General features: G+C 40.2%; 1 protein-coding gene and 1 long non-coding RNA gene across 2 annotated transcripts in view; both read left to right on the top strand.

Moving 5' to 3' along the window:
- Positions 1 to 19,344, top strand: part of TMEM131 (transmembrane protein 131) — a 157,640-nt gene that overhangs the window by 25,469 nt on the left and 112,827 nt on the right. The window lies entirely within an intron of this gene.
- LOC121165197 lies at positions 4,821 to 19,344 on the top strand. Its single transcript, XR_005885206.1, has 3 exons — positions 4,821 to 4,833; positions 16,760 to 16,763; positions 19,199 to 19,344. It is a non-coding gene; the product is annotated as an uncharacterized LOC121165197 (long non-coding RNA).

Here is a 19,344-nt window from a genome sequence, read left to right as displayed (position 1 = left end):
CATTCCTGGAAGCATTTCCATAACTGGCCACAACAATACTGTTACAGTAACTCTCAGTCAGCAAGGAGAATGTTTTGGAACATTGCCCAGATCTGGCTCACAGAGGGAGACTAACCTGAATTGTAACAGACCCATGCCCAACTCAGTTGCAGACAGGTTATTTAAGGCACTGAGAAAAATTCAAAGAAGTAAACAATTTTGCCTCATTTAGGTTAACACCAAGTAGCTCACTGTTATGTTAAAGACTACTTTGGAAATGAGAGCACATGGTGGATGCCAGCTATTCTGGGGGAACGTGTTTGGCTTTCAGTGTCATAGTTCTTTTCCTACGGATTGATGTATGGGATAATCTTTGCTAGTTGGGCATGTTGATGTCTTTATGGTTCACTGTAAGTGCGAGTGTTCTAAGACCTGAGGAGTGTTAGCACAGAAAGATACTTTCAAAGATAGTAGAGAGGGCCTGGAAGTGCCATCAGTTAAGATCTGAAAAGGAACTTAAAAATACAAAGATTTATTTATTTGAAAGTCAGTTACAGAGAGGAAAAGACAGATACCCACAGGTTTGCTTCCCAAGTGACCACAACAGCTAGGGCTGAGCCAGACCCAGTCCAGGATCCAGGAGCCTTCTGAGTCTTCGGCGTGAGGAGCAGGGGTGCAGGGACTTGGGTCATCCCTCTGCTCCTTTTCTCATTCCTTTAGCATGGAACTGGGTCAGAAGCAGATCAGCTGTGGCTTGAATCTGCCCCCATAGGTGTTGCTAATGTTGCACATGGTAGCTTAAAAAAATATTTTTGAAAACATAAGGCATGTTTGGGCTTCTACAGAAAGAATGGAGGAAAAGAAGTCCACAGGAGGAGATTGTAAGGCAGAGGCAGAAGGGCCAACAAAGGGAACTTGGCCAGGAGCCAGGGAGAAACTGGTAATAAAGCAACAACTATCTGTGTAGATATACACACCCTAGGAATCCCATGTTCAGAAGGCTGGCTTTAAGAAATGTGCTGGGTTATAAGGGGATTTTTCCTTTATACAATCAAAGATTGTAGAAGATTTAAATTGTATGTGCCCAATGTCATAATATGTCAACATGTTGCTTGTGAGTTCGTTTTTTGGCTAATAAAAATATTGCCATACCTTCTTTTTTTTTTTTAAAGATTTATTTTTATTATTTTTTATTGGAAAGGCGGATATACAGAGAGGAGAGACAGAGAGGAAGATCTTCCATCCGATGATTCACTCCCCAAGTGAGCGCAACGGGCCGATGCTATGCCGATCCAAAGCCAGAAGCCTCTTCCGGGTCTCCCACGTGGGTGCAGGGTCCCAAAACTTTGGGCCGTCCTTGACTGCTTTCCCGGGCCACAGGCAGGGAGCTGGAAGGGAAGCGGGGCTGCCAGGATTAGAACTAGTGCCCATATGGGATCCCGGGCGTGCAAGGCGAGGACCTTAACCACTTGTGCCACCGCACCGGGCCCTGCCATACCTTCTTATTCTGATGGGAAGAGCATGCCTTAGAGAACTGAAGTTAGTGGCAAATTGGGAAAGAAGTGTGGTCCCCCTGATAATAGAATGGTGGCCACGTCCTCGCCATGTGAAGACAGCTGTGGGATGTTGGGAGTCACTCTTGCCCTGTGCACATTCCATGCTGCACAGCACACTGTGTTTTTGTCTGAACATCTCTGGTTTGAGGGTAGCCATTCTTGGAGGCCCCTTCAGGGGGAGAGGCGTGCCTTCTGTTATCTGCATGGCACATGGTGCACAGCAAGTACTCAGCAAATCTTGACTCAGTTGAAGTTGAATTACAGTGACAGGCTGGGTTGTTTATCTCAGAAGTTCATGTTGGTATTAATACCTAAACAGAAGCACTGCATTGATTTCTTAGTAAAACATGGACCCTGTGAGCCCTTTATAGTTAAGTCATTTTAATTATCTGAGAGGTAGGGGCGGAGGGAGAGATCTTCCCTCCGATGGCTTTCCCTCCAAATGCCTGCAACAGCTACCACTGGGCCAGGCTGAAGATAGAAGCCTGGAGCTCACTGTGGGTCCCCTCTGTGGATGGTAATGAGATCCAAGTACTTAAGCCACCAACTGCTGCCTCTCTGGTCCCCATTAGCAGGAAGCTAGAATTGGGAGTGAAGCATATACTAGAATCCAGGTACTCTGACGGAGGGTACAGGTGTCCCGAGATTCAGCCAGGCCTTGATTCTTAACTGGTCACTGGACTAGTCTGAACACTGGCAAATTAATTCATTTAATTTGTTCGATGAATGCGTGGACTGGGTCTGAAAAGATAGTTTGGCCTTATAAGCTTTTCTGTCTAGTGAATGAAGAGTGCTGTATGTATACATTGGAGTCAATAAGGGATTGCCAGGCTGGGCTGGGTGCTGGGGCAGGACTGTCCCCGGGCACTGGGGAGGACAGAGGCCTTTGCTGGGAGGCCTGAGCAGACACATTCAGTGTGGTTCGGGTTTCTTTTTCAGAACTGTCTTTTCTTCTTAAGCAAAATGTTTACCTGTGAGTAGCACTTTGAGGATCCATAAGGATTCAAACATTTTGAACTCACCTTGCTTTGAATAAGTAAGCCAGAGTGTGTTCTCTTTGGTGAATGAGAATAAAAGTATTTTATGGAGTGTTGAGGAGGCTAAAGTTTTGGCTTCAGGACATTGTATCTGTCTTCCTTCACCTTCTCTCCCGTCATATCAGTCCTCTTGAACCATCTGAACCATTGCAAGGTTCAGATTGATGAATGTACAGTTTCTCATTGCATGTAATTTGCTAATTATTTATTAAAATTCTGTTTTGCATATAACCTTTATATTTTTGGTCCCTCTGTTGTTTTTGCCAGTTGGTCTGTAAATAGGAATTTAAATAAGTGGAACCCTCTCAGGCATTCTATTTGGTGGTCCTATATGAATAAATTCATACATTGTATTGTTTTATGTTATGTGTCCTGTTCTTATCAGTGTGTATTTTTCAGGCAGCTTTTTTTTTTTTAAACGTACTGTTGGGCTCTGGGAATACATTTATGAGGAGGACATAGTCACTAGCTTCTACAAATTTCTTATTAGAGAACTGGTATAAACAACTAATTATAGCGTAGGTTAAAGACATATCAAGGCGTTTGTGTCATAGGAGGGAGCTGGGTTGACTAGTTTTGCCAACTTATGTGTTGATCAGTTTATGTAATGGAGAAAACAACCATGCAGGTATTGATTCTGGATCTGTGTAGCTCAGTTTTGCATTGAGTGAACACACTGATCAGCGAATTTCATCTGATTCACCACACTTGTCACTCATCTAATGTGTCTTTAGGATTGTTTGTTTTAAGTGGTGAGCAAGTGTGTCTGAATTCAGACCTGTGAACACTGGAGGGAAAAGTTTGGTTGGACCAACCTGGTTGACAGTTGTCATCTCACGTGAGGAGCCTGCCTGGCTACCTCATTTTGGATGCTAAATGTCCAACTGACTTGAGATTTGGACTTGACTGAGCAACTTATCTGGTCTTGTGCCTCCGCTTTTTGCTCTGTATTAAGGGGCTTGGTGGGAGTACCTGCCTTCAGGGCTGATGTGAGTGCTGAATGTGATCATCTGAAGGGCTTGGCATGTGGTAAGTGATAGATGAGTGCTAGTTCTTGTGGTTTGCATATGCATAGCATGTTTTAATCTTGACAGCTTGTGAAATACGAGGTGAGCCATATTGCAGTTATTTTCAGTGGGGCCAGACCAGTTCCTTGGTCTGAAGGCTTTCCACATGTTCATCTCAGCAAACATTTATTGAGGACCTGTGTTTCAGACACTGATGTGGTTGGTCATCGAAGCAGAGCTGAAGTGGTGGCGCCTGTCCTCAAGCAGTGCATACTTCCTATTTGTGTGGTTCTCTTTGGTTTCCCAAAGTACTGCTATGATCATGACATTTAAAGAGTTAGATTTAGGGCCTGGCGCGGTGGCACAAGTGGTTAAAGGTCCTCGCCTTGCACGCCCGGGATCCCATATGGGCGCCGGTTCTAATCCAGGCAGCCCCGCTTCCCTTCCAGCTCCCTGCCTGTGGCCCGGGAAAGCAGTTGAGGACGGCCTAAAGCTTTGGGACCCTGCACCCGCGTGGGAGACCAGGAAGAGGCTTCTGGCTTTGGATCGGCATAGTATCGGCCCGTTGCGCTCACTTGGGGAGTGAATCATCGGACGGAAGACCTTCCTCTCTGTCTCTCCTCTCTGTATATCTGCCTTTCCAATAAAAAAAAAAAAATAATAATAATAATAAATCTTAAAAAAAAGAGATTTAAAAAGTGAGCAATTTTTAAAACTATAAATCTTCTAAAGTAATATATTTGTTATTTATGATTAACAAAGTAAGTTAACCCATTTAGGGATAGATCTGTTTAGAATAATCTGAGTTTGCTGATAAGTTTCTGTAGATTTTTTTAGAGGAAGTAACTTTTATTACAGTAGGGAATTAAATGACCTGTACCGTTGGTGAGATTGGGTGAATTGATGCTCAGGCCACTTTGTCCTGTCCATCCAGATTTGTCATCCACAGATGGTACTGGTAGTGTGAGGATATTTCAAAAAGCTTGGGAAAATGAAATTAAAAGTTGTGTCAATGCAAAAAAAAAAATCCTTTCGTAGTCTCTTCATAAGAGTTTATTTCCCATGAACTTTTTGAAGATGCCATGTAGGTAATGAGTCAGGCAGTGGTAGCGAGTGGTAGCTACTGTGTGCAGTTTCTCAATACAGTATTGCCTGTTCTAACAAGAAACAGATCCATATTTTGTTAGATGAGGTCAATGGGCTTTAAAGACTCAAAGTTGATGTTTTCCAAAATGTTGGTTATAGTTGTTAACAGTGTATATTCAGGACCCAGCATAGTAGCCTAGTGGCTAAAGTCCTCATCTTGTATGTACCAGGGACCCATATGGGTGTCAGTTTGTGTCTTGATGGCTTTGCTTCTCGCTTCTCATCCAGCTCTCTGCTTGTGGTCTGGGAAAGCAGCCAAGGACAGCCCAAATCCTTGGGACCCTGCACTGGCTTGGGAGACAGAAGAAGCTCCTGGCTTCTGGGTTCATATCAGCTCAGCTCCCTCCGGCTGTTGCAGCCACTTGGGGAGGGAATCAGTGAATGAAAATCTTTCTGTCTCTCCTTCTCTCTGCATATTTGCCTTTCCAATACACATAAATAAATATGTTTTTTTTTTAAACAGTGTATATTCAGTAATTTTACTAAAGGTCGAACATCTCTGTCACAGTTCTTTAAAACCTAACACCACCATGATGCCACCAATAGAAAATTGCACATCTGACCTCATGATAGATTGCAGTCAAAATGTGGATGCACTAAAAATACTATATAAGGTTACCTAGAGGGTGTGTGTATAAAGTATTATGGAAGACAAATGAATTTCATGTTTAGACCTGGGTTCCATTCCCAGATTTCTCATAGTATATATGCAAATACTGTAAAATTCTCAGTCTTTCAAATTTGATGTAGAAGCAGTCTGGTCCCAAGCATTTTACTTAAGGGATACTCAGCCTAAATTTGGTAATATATCTGCCTCAGAGACCAGTATCTTCTTTCCTAGGATTTGTTGTGATTAAATAAGAATAGTGAATACAAGTTGCCTAACACAGGGCTCACTGTGTAAAAGTCATTTATCAGATGCTATTATTAGACATTTTGCTCTGCATATGTATATTTTTATTGTGACTTTCTGTGTATAGGTATAGTTTAAAGAAAAACAGTCTGATTGCAATAGGAATAATTTAGTCAACAACATATGTCTCAGATATGCATTTAACAAGCTTGGTGTATTAAAAATCTATTCTTGCATTTTTGCTTTCGTCACTAACATTTACTTGACTATTCTAAAGAAACAAGAGAAAATATTGACTTCTGTCCTAACTCTGTTCCCCTGTGGTTTGTTTGCCATGGGACTGAATTTACTCTGAAGGGGAACTATGTGACTTGCATTCCAGTTTCAGTAATAGGAAATGACTTGAGCAAAATTGCAAGGAAGTGGAGGTCAGAGATCAGCCTTGACCAGTATAGAAGCAGAGTTCCATAACAGTTCTCCTCATTTCCTGAATTTAATGGCTGCATTTGGGAATTTGTAGGTGATAATCTCCTTTATTTTCTTCTGCCTGAGGACATAGATGCTCTCTTGAGTAAGAAACACATCTGTGATTATGGCAATATACTGTAATGAGTGTATAGGAATTACTACCATCCTAATGGTAGAATATTTAGGAATGTGCCAGTTCCCTAAAATGTTTTTTCATGTTTAAATCAGTTTTGATGAAATGTTATTTGCACACAGAAAATTCACCAGTTTTAGTTACACATTTGTTCAAGTTTTACAGATGTCCAGCTGTGAGAACATTACTCTCAGAATAGTACAGTATTACCTCAAAATGTCCTTCTCCCAGCTCCTCTCCTTTCCACACTAAAGCCCGGAGCTGGGAGCTCAGTGCAGGTCTTATACAACCTGGCAAAAACCCAGATAGCAGAGCTGCCCTTGGCCTGCATTGGCAGAGCCCACTGATAGTGATGCAACTGTCTCCTGCAACCTGGAGCTTCTGAACCAGGTGCCTGCTCCTCGAATTTCAAATAAATGAAGTCACATCATATGCAGTATTCCCAGTTTGATATGTTCCCCTTTGCATAACGCTTTTGTCATTCATTCAAGTTACTTTGTTAGTATGTATTTCTTTTTTTTTTTTTTGCCAAGTGTTCATCCATTATATAATTTGCTTATTCACCTGGTGGCACACTCTTGGGTTAGTTTGAGTCTGACACTGTTATAATTTAAACTTTTGTGAATTAATATTGTGTTTTTGTGAATGAATATTTCATTTCTTATAAGCAGATACCTAGGAGTAGATGGGTGATTTGCATGATATGGTTGTGTTTAACTTCAGGAGAAATTGAAAAACTGTCACCAGAGTATGAGGTGGCTGTTGCTTTTTTTGTGATATTTCTTTGCCCACGCTTGTTACCATTTTAGCTGAATGTGTTCGAGTTTTCATTGTGGTTTTAATTGGCATTTGTATCATGGTTAATGTTATTAGACATATTTTCATGTGTTTCTTGGCTATTGATAAGTAACTTTTTTAGTTACATTTTACATATGAGTTTTATTAACTTTTTAGGGTTTTTTATATGAATCTTTTATTTTTTATTTTTTAAAGATTTGTTTTAGTTTTTTATTGGAAAGGCAAATACACAGAAGGAGAGAGAGAAAGATGTTCTGTCATTGGTTCACTCCCCAAGTGGCTGCAGTTGCTGGAGCTGACCTGATTTAAAGCCAGGAGCCTCTTCCAGGTCTCCCACGTGAGTGCAGGGTACCAAGGCCTTGGGTCATCCATGACTGCTTTTCCAGGCCACAAGTAGGGAGGTGGAAGGGAAGTGAAGCATCCTGGACACGAATTGGCACCCATATGGGATCCTGGCAGATGCAAGGCGAGGACTTTAGTCAGTAGGCTATCGTGCCACACTTGAATTTTTTATTTTGTTGGTTTTGTAAGACTAAATTTTAAAAAAACATTAATGAAATTGCCTTTTTAAACCTTTTGCTTTATGGTTCTGTATTTGTTTGTTTGTTTGTTTTTTCTTTGTCCTTCAAGGATTTTTACCTAAAAAGATCACAGATTTATTACAATGTGTTTCTGTAGATTATTAAAAGTGTCTCTGGTTGTAGTGAGGTTTGAATACATTCTGAGCTAGTTTGGGGGAATGGCAGGAGGGAATCTCTCAACAGGGCAGAGAAACTCCATGGTGAATCAATACAACAATTAACCCCAAAACTTAGAATTAAAGTAGTTCTTAAATTGTGCTCAGTGAGGGCCCGGCACGGTGGCACAGTGCTTAAGGTCCTCGCCTTGCACGCCCGGGATCCATATGGGCGCTGGTTCTATTCCGGCAGCCCCGCTTCTCTTCCAGCTCCCTGCTTGTGGCCCGGGAAAGCAGTCGAGGACGGCCCAAAGCTTTGGGACCCTGCACCCGCGTGGGAGACCAGGAAGAGGCTCCTGGCTTTGGACTGGCATAGTATCGGCCGTTGCTCTCACTTGGGGAGTGAATCATCAGACGGAAGATCTTCCTTTCTGTTTCTCTCTGTATATCCGCCTTTCCAATAAAAAAAAAAAAATAATAAAAATAAATCTTTAAAAATTGGGCTCAGTGAAAACCTGCACTAAATTACCCCAATACTCGGTGGAACGTAGGTTCAGCCTGCATGCAGACATACTGACTGAGCCACACTCACAGGGGCAGAACCTGCATTTCATACTGATATGTGCAAACTTTGAAAATCAGTGATTCAAATACCTTAGAACAAGGGCCAACGGCAGGAGTGCAGAACTCAGTGCAGGTCTCCAGTGTGAGTGGCAGGAACCTCATTGCTTGCGCTGTCAGTGCCGCTTCCCAGGGTCAGCATTAGTAGGAAACTGGCATCAAAACTGGAGCAAGTACTCAAACTGAGCCACTTTGGTGTGGGATGGTGGCATCCTAAAACGATGCCTTTTTTTTTTTTAAGATTTATTATTATTTTTTTTCATCAGAAAGGTAGATATACAGAGAGAAGGACATAAAGACAAAGATCTTTGTCCACTAGCCACTCCCCAAGTGACTGTAAGGGTCAGAGCTGAACTGATCAGGAGCCAGGAACCTCTTCTTGGTCTCCCATGCAGGTGCAGGGTCCTAAGGCTTTGGGCCAAACTCTACTGCTTTCTCAGGCTATGAGCAGGGAGCTGGATTGAAGTGGAGTGGCCTGGATGCATACTGGTGTCCAAATGGAATTCCAGCGACTGCAAGGCAAGGATTTAGGCATTAGGCTACCTTGCTGGGCCCCTAAGCCATGTTTTTGCCACAGCACCAATGCATACTGCTTCTAACTACTTCATTGTTTTTGTTTTTTTTTAAGGTTTACTTATTTGCATGGCAAAGCAGTAGAGATACAGAAAAAGATAAACCAAGCCATCTTCCAACTGCTGGCTCATTTCCCAAATGGCCACAACAGCCAGATCTGGGCCAGTCCAGAGCCAGGCCCCAGGACCTCCATCCTGGTCTGCTACGTGGAGGGGTGGGGGCCAAGCACTTAAGCCATCTTTTACTGTCTTCCCTTAGCAAGGAGACAGATCAGAAGCAGAGTGGCTGGGACTCAACCCAGTGCTCAGAAAAGGAATGCTGGTGTTATAAGTATAGATTTAACCTGCTTTTACTTCAGATACTAGATTTCACTTAAAGGGATTTTTGCCCTTTAGAATGTGTCTTAATATGATTCTCTGTCAACAGTTAAGTCATTGGTTTATTCTGGCTTCTGTTTCTGTTCTTCTAGGGGTGTCATTTTAAGTTTATTTTCATCATTAAAGATTTATTTATTTATTTGAAAGAATTGTAGATAGGTAGACAGAGGGAAGAATGGGAGAGAGCAATCTTCTCTTTCCTGGTTCACTTCGCAAATGGCTGCAATGGCTGGACCTTGGATAGACTGAATCTAGGAGTCAAGGAGTTCTTCCAGGTCTCCTGTGTGAGTGCAAGGACCCAAGTACTGCAGCTGTTTTTCACTGCTTTCCCAGATAGCATTCGCGTGGAGCAGCCTGGATTCAAACCAGTGCAATAGGAGATCTTTCCTTTCAAGTCAATGACTGATTTAATTCTTTGGTGTTTTGAGACTAGCCTGAATCCTGAGCTGATAAATGAGGAGGTGCATGTGATAAATCCCTTGACTCTAGGGATTAACAGGCCCATGTTTTAATTCTGCCTCTCCATTTATTCAACTTCTGCATGATTCTGAAATACCTTTAAGTCAAGTCAGAATCATCCCTGAGGTTCCGTGCTTCCCTAGTGTTGCTGTTTTGAAGGAGAGTGTCAAGTGGAGACCCCCCCCGCCCCCACCCTTTACCAGAATGGGGCAGAAGCAGAAGGTGAAGGAAGTGTAGAGAGAAGGCTCATGGCCCATAAGAGAGGACTGAGGCTGCAGAAGCCGCCAACAAGGTCTGGGGAGACAAAAGGAATGTCTAAAATATATGACTGCTACCATCAGCCTTTGTCAGATTATTGTTTAATTGAAGCATAACACACTCAGTTTTGTGTGTGTGGATATTTGTGTGACTGTCATCCAGGTGAGAATACCGGCTAAGTGCTCTTTATCACGTGACACTTCTGTCTCTGAGAAGGCTCCTCTACTGGGTGTGCCGCACGAGGAATGAGGCAAGGGGGATGGTAATTTTGGAGAAAAGACTTCATGATGTAGTGATTTGGAATTCTTGCAAAAGCAAGCCCTTGACTCTTTAAGAACAGGTGTGTCCGCGTATCATGTCACCTGCACACATTTCAGGTGCACACTGTGGAATTTTGGCCTATGTGGTCACAGTGAAAATAAGGAACCTATAGACTCTTGTGGATTGCCACTGGTCCTAAGTCATCTTTTGTCTCTGTCCCCTGAACTGTGGCTCTTCTGTCCTGTCACTCTAGGTTAGTTTGTATGTTCAAGCAACATCATATAACATTTGGCTCTTCTCTGCTTTTTTTTCACCCAGTGTAGTTATTTTAAGATCTGTAAACTTGTGTGTTTTGAGAGTTTATTCCTTTTTTAAAAACTACTGCATAGTATTCCATTGTACGGATATACTACCCGTTAGCCTATCACTCATTAGGGTCATTTCCTTTTTTGAATGTCTGATTTAGACATTCAAGTTTCTGTGTGCACTTATTTGTAGTGCCATAAGGGCAGACTAGAATGTCTGGTAGGTATATGTTTAACTTTTTCAGAAACTACCGATGTATTTTCCAATATTATCGCACCATTTTATGTTCTCATTAGCACTGTATTCAACTTGGAGTTTGTCTACATCAATAGCAGTGTTTGCTCTGGTAATAATTTTAAAGTGCATTCATTTTAGTGGATAGGTGTTAGTGTCTTACTGTGTTTTGAATCTTAATTTCTCTCTTGATCTTGAGCATCTTTCATGTGTTTATTCACATATGTGTGCCTTATTTCAATTTCATATGTTATTCATCATCTTCCCTTAAATAAATTTGTAACAGCTCTCCTCTGCATTTTTAAACTCAGTATTTTAAAAAGATTTCATTACTTGTAAAAGAAGAGAGAACTTGCTTCTGCTGATTGACTCCCCAGATGCTCACAGAAGGTAGGGCTGGCTGGGCCTACCCCAGCAACCGAGAATTCCTCCATGGGTGGCACAGACTCATGTGCTTGAGCCATCATTAGGTGCTGGTTAGGTGCTGATCCACCTTTTTTTTTTTTTTTAATTTATTGGCCTTTTGTATTTCTTCTTTTGAAACCTGTATTCTGGTCCTATGTTCCTTTTTTAACTGGATTAGTTGACATTTTGCTGTTACACTTTTTGAGTTGCTGATATTTTCTGTATGTTAATTCTTTATTGGACTAGAAGCTTGCCCATTTTGTTGGGTATTTTTTCACTCTTCCTTCTTCTGTGCAGAAGCATCTCAGTTGAATGTAATCCAGTTTGTATAGTTTTGCTTTTATTGCCTTTACTTTTTGGGGGTCTTATCCATAAGTCATCAAACACATCAGGAGCTTGAAGCATTTCCTCTGTTTTCTTCTAGCACTTTCATAGTTTCCTGTCTTACTTTTAAGTGTTTGATCCATCCAGAATTAGTTTTTTTTATATGGTGAGAAATAAAATCTGTTTTTCTACCTAGTATTGTCATCACTGTTATTGGAAAGAGTATCCTTTCTCCAATATGTGTTCTTGGCACTTGTGTCAGAAGTCATGTACTTGGATTAAGTTTAGAGTTCTGTTCCATTGATGTATGTGTCATTAATTTTTTTTTAATTTGAAAGGCAGATGTTATAGATTGTAGAGACAAAAAGAGGTTTTCCATCAGCTGGTTCACTCCCAAAATGTCTGCAACAACCAAAGCTAAGCTGATCTGAAGTCCGAATCCAGGAATGGGTGCAGGAATGGGTGCAAGGGCTTGAGCCAGCCTCTGCTGCTTTTCCAGGCCATAAGCAAGGAGCTGGATCAGAGGTGGAGCATTCCTGTCCTGAACTGGCACCTGTATGGGATGCTGGCACCACAGCTGGAGAATTAGCCTGTCACTCTACCAGGCAAGCCTTGTGCCAGTTTTTAATGCCAATGTTGTTATGTTTTAATTACTGTAGGTTTGTAGTATACTTTGAAATCAAATACTATGATGCGTCCCACTTGACTTTGTTTTTTGTTTTGCTCAATGTTGCTTTGGTTATTCTAGGTCTTTTATGATTCCATATGAATTTTAATTTTACTCTAACTTTATAAAGAATGTCCCTGGTATTTTGACAGAAATTACATTGAATATGTAGATTGCTTTAGGTGGTGTAGACATTTTAATTACATTAATTATTCTAATCCATAAGCAAGGAACATCTTTATTTTTGTGTGTGTTTCTTGGTAATTTCTTTCATTAATATTTTAGAATTTTTATTGTAGAGATCCTTCATTTTTTATTAAATTCCTAAACATTTGATTTTTATTTCTTTTGTAAATGGGATTTCTGATTTTCAACAAAATCACTGTTGATATGTAAAATATTACTTTTTTGTGTTAATTTTGTATCCTGCAACTTTACTGACTTTATTCCTAACAGATTTTTGATGTATATGTAGTGCTTTTCATATATGCCATCTCATTTGCAAACATGGCTGTTTTGACTTCCTCTTCTCCAATTTTGATGTCCTTTATTTCTTCCTCTGCTATGTGCTTATTGATACTTCTAATACTGTATTGAACAAGAGTGGTTTAATGGACATCTTGTCTTGTTCTAGATCTAAAGGAAATTGCTTTTAACTTTTACCTGTTTAATATGATATTGACTATTGATTTGTTATTTGCAGCCTTTATAATTCTTAGATATGTTCCTTCTATATCTAATTTGTTGACAGTTTTTTAAATCATGCTCGCATTGATTCTTATCAAATGTTCCTTCTCCTTTTGATCATGTAATTATATGATCATATCATTTTTGTCATAATGTTGATGTGATGTATGAAGTTTATTGATTTGCGGATATTAAACCACTCTTGTATCTCTGAGATAAATTCCACTTGATCCTGAGTGTATGATCTCTTTCTAACTTTTCTTAAAACTATTTAAAAGGCAGAGTTACAGAGGAGAGAGAGAGAGAGAGAGAGAGAGAGAACGAGTTCTTGATTCCCCAAATGGCCGCAGTGGCCATGGTTACGCTAGTTTGAAGCTAGGAGCCTGAAACTCCACTGAGGTCTCCCATGTGGGAGACAAGAACCCAAGTCTTTGGGCCATCCTCAACTGCTTTTTCCAGGTACATTCTCAGGAAACTTTAAGTGGAATAGCTAGGACTCGAGCTGCTGATCATATGGGATGTGTATGACATCACAGGTGGCAGCTTTAACCTTGTATACTACAAGGTTGGTCCCATGATGTATCATCTTTATAATGTTATGTTGGATGGATTTGATTTGCAATATTCTGTTTAGAATGTTTTCATCTCCTATTATCAAGGACATAGTTTGCTTTTTGTGTTGTATCTTGTTTGATGCTGCTCTCATAAAGGGAATTCAGCAGAGTTCTGTCCTGTTCTGTATTTTGGGATAGTTTCATCAATATCACGGTTAGTTCAATTTCAAGTATTTTGTAGAATTCAGTAGTAACGCTAAGTCCTAAGCTTTTCCTTGATGGAAAATCTTTAGTTACTACCTTAGTCTTGTTACACATTGATTTAGATGCTATATTATCTTTTTCATTTAGTTTTGGCAGATTATATATCCAAACAAATTTCCATTTCTTCAATATTTTCTAATGTTTTAGCTTACAGTTGTTCATAGCAGCTTCTTATAATCTTTGTGTTTCTGAGATTGTAATGCCTTCTTTTTCTTTTGGGTTTCTTTTTTGGTCTGACCAAAGCTTGACTGTTTGCTTTTTCTCCCCGAAAATAGCTTTATATTTTGTTCAGTCAAATCCTGCTTACCTTTCTTTTTTTTATTCTTGGTTGTTTTGTATCCTATTTAAATTTTTTTTCCCCCAAATCCGTGGTCATTAAAAGTCTTCCTATGTTGTGTTTGTCATTCATTTGAGGTGTCCAGGTTCCCTTTTTTTTTCTTTACCAAAGGGTTCTTCATTTGTAGCAACGTGATTTTATTTATTTGTTTATGTGTGTGTATGTATTTTTAAAGATTAATTTTGTTTATTTGTAAGGAAGAATGACAGAGAGGAAGAGACACAGACAGATCTGCTATCTGCTGGTTTGCTTCTTACATGGCCACAATAACTAGGGCTGGGTCAGTTGAAAGTCAGGAACCTGGAGCTGCATCCACGTTTCTCACATGGTTGGCAGATGCCCAGGCAATTGGGCTATCTTCCCTAGCTTTCTTAGGCACATTAGCAGGGAGTTTGATTGGAAGTGGAGCAGCTGGAACTTGAACCAAAACCCTTTTTGGATGTACCAGCATTGCCACAGTAACTAAACTTGCTGTACCACAATGCTGACCCCAGTAGCTCTACTCTTGCTGAATTTTAATGATGCATGAGTGTTGGGTTATATTGAGTGTGTTCTATGTGTCAGCTGATATGATCATACAGTTTTTCATCTGTTGGTAGGGTTCCAGACACAGTGGCCTTGCGACACATGATGGGAGGTACTCCTGAGACTTGCCTATATTGGATTTTTCTTTTTTTCCCCATTCTTGAAGAGTAAAGGTTAAAAGTCATTGATGTCACTAGTCCAACCTCATCCTCTTCTGGACAGGGAGCCCATGGAGGGTGTAAGGTGGACCTTCAGTGATAACCTGGGCTCCAAGGGTCTGGTACCTTCCCACCCAATCTACATACAACATTGTTTAGGTTTCACTGGCTACTTATACTTGTTGTTTTTATGAATTATATTGAAGGATTTAGCTACATTTATTTATATATTTATTTAAAATTCAGAGTTACTGAAAGGGTGGGGGAACAGATTTTTCATCTTCTGATTTGTTCGCTATTGCTATACCAGGCCAAAATCAGGAGCCAGGAGTGCCTTTCTGTCTCCCACATGGGAGGGATCCAAACACTTAGGACATCTTCTGCTGCTTTTCTAGGTGCGTTAGCAGAGAGCTGGATCAGTAGTAGAGCAGCTGGGACAAGAACTGGCGCCCGTATGAGAGACCAACATTCAAGTGGTGTTTCACTAGCAGTGTCACAGCTCCAGCCCCTTAAGAGATATATTAAAATAAGCAGATTGGAACCAGTTATCAGTTGCAGTATTTAGAAAGAAAAGTCCTTCTCAAAAAAAAAAAAAGCAAGCAAGAAAGAAATTAAGTGTAATGGAGAAAGTTTTTGATTTGTTTAAAGTAAAAATTGGGCATACTTTTGGGACAGGAAGCAACTGTCAGTTGTGGCTTTGAATCTACAGATATGGAAATAAGGGAAATTAACTGGCTTCAGTTACTTTGTGTATTTTATAGCTTAATAATGCATCAAATTATTAGATGCATATCTAGTTTCAGTTGTTTTAATAGACATATAAAGTTGTTACAATTGACTGCGCAGAGAAAAATGTCTTAATTTTTCATGCCAGTGTTGAATCTTATATATTTGTACATCTTATTTTTTTTTAAAGATGTATTTATTTTTCATTTAAAAGGCAAAGTTATAAAGAGGAAAGACAGAGATTTTCTATTCTGTCACTCCCCAAATGATCGCAGTATCTGGAGTTGGGCTGTTCTGAAGCCAAAAGCCTGGAGCTTCTATGGGTCTCTCGTGTGGGTGAGGGGACCCAAACACTTGAGCCATCTTTTGTTGCTTTTCCAGGAGCCTTAGCAGAGGGCTAGATCAGAAGTGGAGCAGCCATGTGCGAAGCCAGCATTGCAGGTGGAGGCTTTAACCTACTATACCACAGCACCAACCTCAGTTCTACACGTTTTAAAGAAAATTTATGATGTGTATTTTTCCTTATATTTTCTTTATGCTATAAAAGCTTCATGATCAGTTTCTGCTGTGAACTTATTTCAGCTGACATTTTGTGGTTTTAAAAAGGCTCTTAATTAAGAATACAGTTTCCTTAAATAATATTGCTGTTGGATAGCTTTACCTAGCAGCAGTTAGATAAAGGCTCGAACCAGGTGTATGGTGGGAACTCATATGGTGGTCATTTTATTATAACTCTTAATTGTAGCCACCGAATGTAACATGTTTCCGGATGTGTTTGTGTGATTTCCTCTGCTAACAAGGTGGAAACTTCTCTAGAAGTTTTTACTGAACTCATTACATTGGGAGCAGTTGGACCCAGTGCAGTGGCTCAATGGCTAAATCCTTTCCTTGAGAGCATTGGCATCCCGTATGGGCACTGGTTTGTGTCCCACTGCTCCATTTCCCAGCTAGCTCCCTGCCTGTGGCCTGGGAAAGCAGTTGAGGACAGCCCAGAGCCTTGGAAACCTGCACGTGCATAGGAGACCCAGAAGAAGTTCCTGACTCCTGGTTCCTGGCTTTGAATTGGCTCAACTCTGGTTCACGCAGTCCTCTGGGGAATGAATCGGCAGGTGGAAAATCTTTCTGTGTCTCCTCTCCATAAACTTGATCTGCCTTTTCAGTAAAGATAAAATGAATCTTTAAAAATGAAATTATGAGCAGCTGAGTATTCACTTAATCCTTGTTAGTTGTGCCCTTATATCATCATATTGGACTTTGAAAGATATAACTAAATTTTGGATCCTCTGAAATTTATGTTTTTATTAAAAGATAGGGGAAAGGGAAGAATGGTTGAAGTGAACTGAAAGAGCCTTTTATTTTCATGCTGATAGTCCTGTCTTCTAGAGGAGGCTTATAGTTTTATTTAGGGATGTTCATGTGCACTGCACATAGGCTCTGTGTCAGTGACTTATGGAACTATTGGTTTTGAATATACTGCATATGTGCTAGATGTGCTTTTTTCATCCCTGATACGGATGTTCACGCTTACTCCTGACCAAAAAGAGAATTTCAGGGTCAGCTCAAACTAAGCTTCTGCCAGTAGTGCTGGCATCCCATATGTGTGCTAGTCTGAATCCTGGCTGCTCTACTGCCAATCCAGCTCTCTGCTTATGGCCTGGGAAAGCATCAGAGAATGGCCCAAGTACTTGAATTCCTGTGGGAGTCCCAGAGAAAACTCCTGGCTTTGAATTGGCCGTTGTCCAGCTGTTGCAGCCATTTGAAGAGTGAATCAGCAGTTGGAAGGACACTCTGTGTCTCCTCCCCCTGTAACACTGCCTTCCCAATAAAAATAAATCTTTATATATATATACACATGTTTATATACATATATATCTATGTATGCATATAAAAGCTATGATGTCATTCGTTTATCAGTGTTTATTGTGTGTTTCTCTGTGCTAAGACTAGGTGGGGATGAACTGAAGTACAGCAGGTTGTCCCTGTTATTGAAGAGGAATGGCTGGGCATGGAGGCCAGAGGCTTCCCCAATAAAATCAGGCTGCGATTGCTAAGTAAAGGGGAGGGGACGCTCAACAGGCAAGAAGATACCATCCAATTAGGTATTCTAATGCAAATACCTACTAGTATCTCACCCAGTGCTTCACTAGAACCAGTCAGTAGAACCAGCTTGATAACAATGCGGTTAGGCATCCTCCTTGAATCTTGAAGACAGTGGATAGTCTGAATAATATATATCAAGTTGAACGAAAATTACTGTTTCGTGCTATTTTAAGCTAACTTCAGAAAAGCTTTTTTTTTTTTTTATGGTTTATATATTTGAAAGTGTTAACAGAAAAGAAAAATGGAGAAAGATCTTTGATCCACTGATACACTACCCAGATGGCTCAACAGCCAGGGCTGAACCAGGCAAAATCCAGGAGCTTTTCCCTGTGGGTGGCAAGGACTGAAACCTGTTCTTCCTTACTTTTACATACCCTATCAGAGTGGGTATTCCCATGATCAAGTATGTTTGTTTTTAGCACTTTTCTTACTTTCTAGCACTGTGACATGCCTCAGTCACATCTTGTATTTTGTGCCCAAGTCTTAACATCAGCTCTGTGTCTGGATAAATGGAGCATGTCCTAGTTCCTTTTATTGGAGAACAGTAATAAATCCAAGATGTGTTCTTTACCACTGGGTTGTCATTACTTGTATGCTTTTCCAGCCAGCAGGGGAAAGAAGTAAATCTGTGTAAGTGGATACTAACCTATGAATATATAATCTGTGAATATTTTTGTATGTAGTGACCTCTATCTGTATTTTGCTGCTAAAAATGAGTTTAAACCTTTGTCATCAACTCTAAACCATTACTGCATGAGTAATTCCAGCCTTCTTCTGCTATTATGGATAAACTCCTATTTCCACAGTGAGAAACCTAGGTCCTGACATGTCTCATCTGGGTATTTTGTTTCTTTCCATGTACATATGTAGTGGAATTAGAATTGTTAACCCAAATTCCTTGGGAAATAGCATTGGGGAAATAGCTCTATCAACTGAAGTGCATTGAGTATGTCTGCTTACTTTTTCAGGATTATTTAGATCAGCTTTCTGCCATGCCCACCGAGTGAGGTTCTTTCATTTGTTTGTAATTCATTTAAGTGATTTTATTACCAATCTTCTGTAATTTGCAGAATTTAGAGTCATTCTTTGTGCTATAACGTTCTGTTGTGACGAATGTGTAGTGTCGTGTCATTAAAATATGATACACAGTAATTTTGCCACCCCAAAATATCTCCTGTGCTGCATTTAGTCAACCCTTCCCTTCTCTCCATTTTGCCATCTTTAATTTTGCCTTTACCAGAAAGTTGTATACTTGGAATCATTTATCATACAGCTTTTTATCTCACTAACACTTCATAGCTCTTCTATTAACCTATTGAAGAATCTCTTCATTATGTGCAGGTTGTGATGGTATGAGTAAAGCGGCCATAAAGAGTTACAGATTTTGGTGTGGACATAAGGTTTCAAATCGGTTTGATAAATGACACACATGTGATTGCCAGATTGTATGATCAAACTATCTTTAAAATATCTTGTGTCTACTATTTTATTTGATCTGCTTTAACATTTTATTCACTTGGTTCCCTACGAAGTTTCCTTTGACTATTAATCTCAAGGTCACATTGTCAATGCAAAAGAGTAGGTAATACAAAATTTCGCTGCTTGGGTGGGTGTGGGGGAGTCCCGCAGTGATCTTCTCTATGTGAATTATTTCCATTAGTAGATTAACTGAGCTAGTTGAACTGGACTGTTTTGTGCTTGTACAGGAGGAAGAATAGATGCTATTATTCTTATTTACCCTGCAACCGTCACCACCAAGCAATGGATTTTTACATACAAAATTGAATTAACTGTAAAGTAAAGGATTTTATTCACATCAGATTTATATTCCCGTGAGTGACAGCACGTTTTATTT

Source organism: Ochotona curzoniae, unplaced genomic scaffold (genome assembly GCF_017591425.1).
Source record: "Ochotona curzoniae isolate NIBS_2020 unplaced genomic scaffold, NIBS_Ocur_1.0 contig_883, whole genome shotgun sequence".
Taxonomy (NCBI): Eukaryota; Metazoa; Chordata; class Mammalia; order Lagomorpha; family Ochotonidae; genus Ochotona; species Ochotona curzoniae.
The sequence above is the reverse complement of the archived record's forward strand: the minus strand, read 5'-3'. Positions and strand labels throughout refer to the sequence as shown.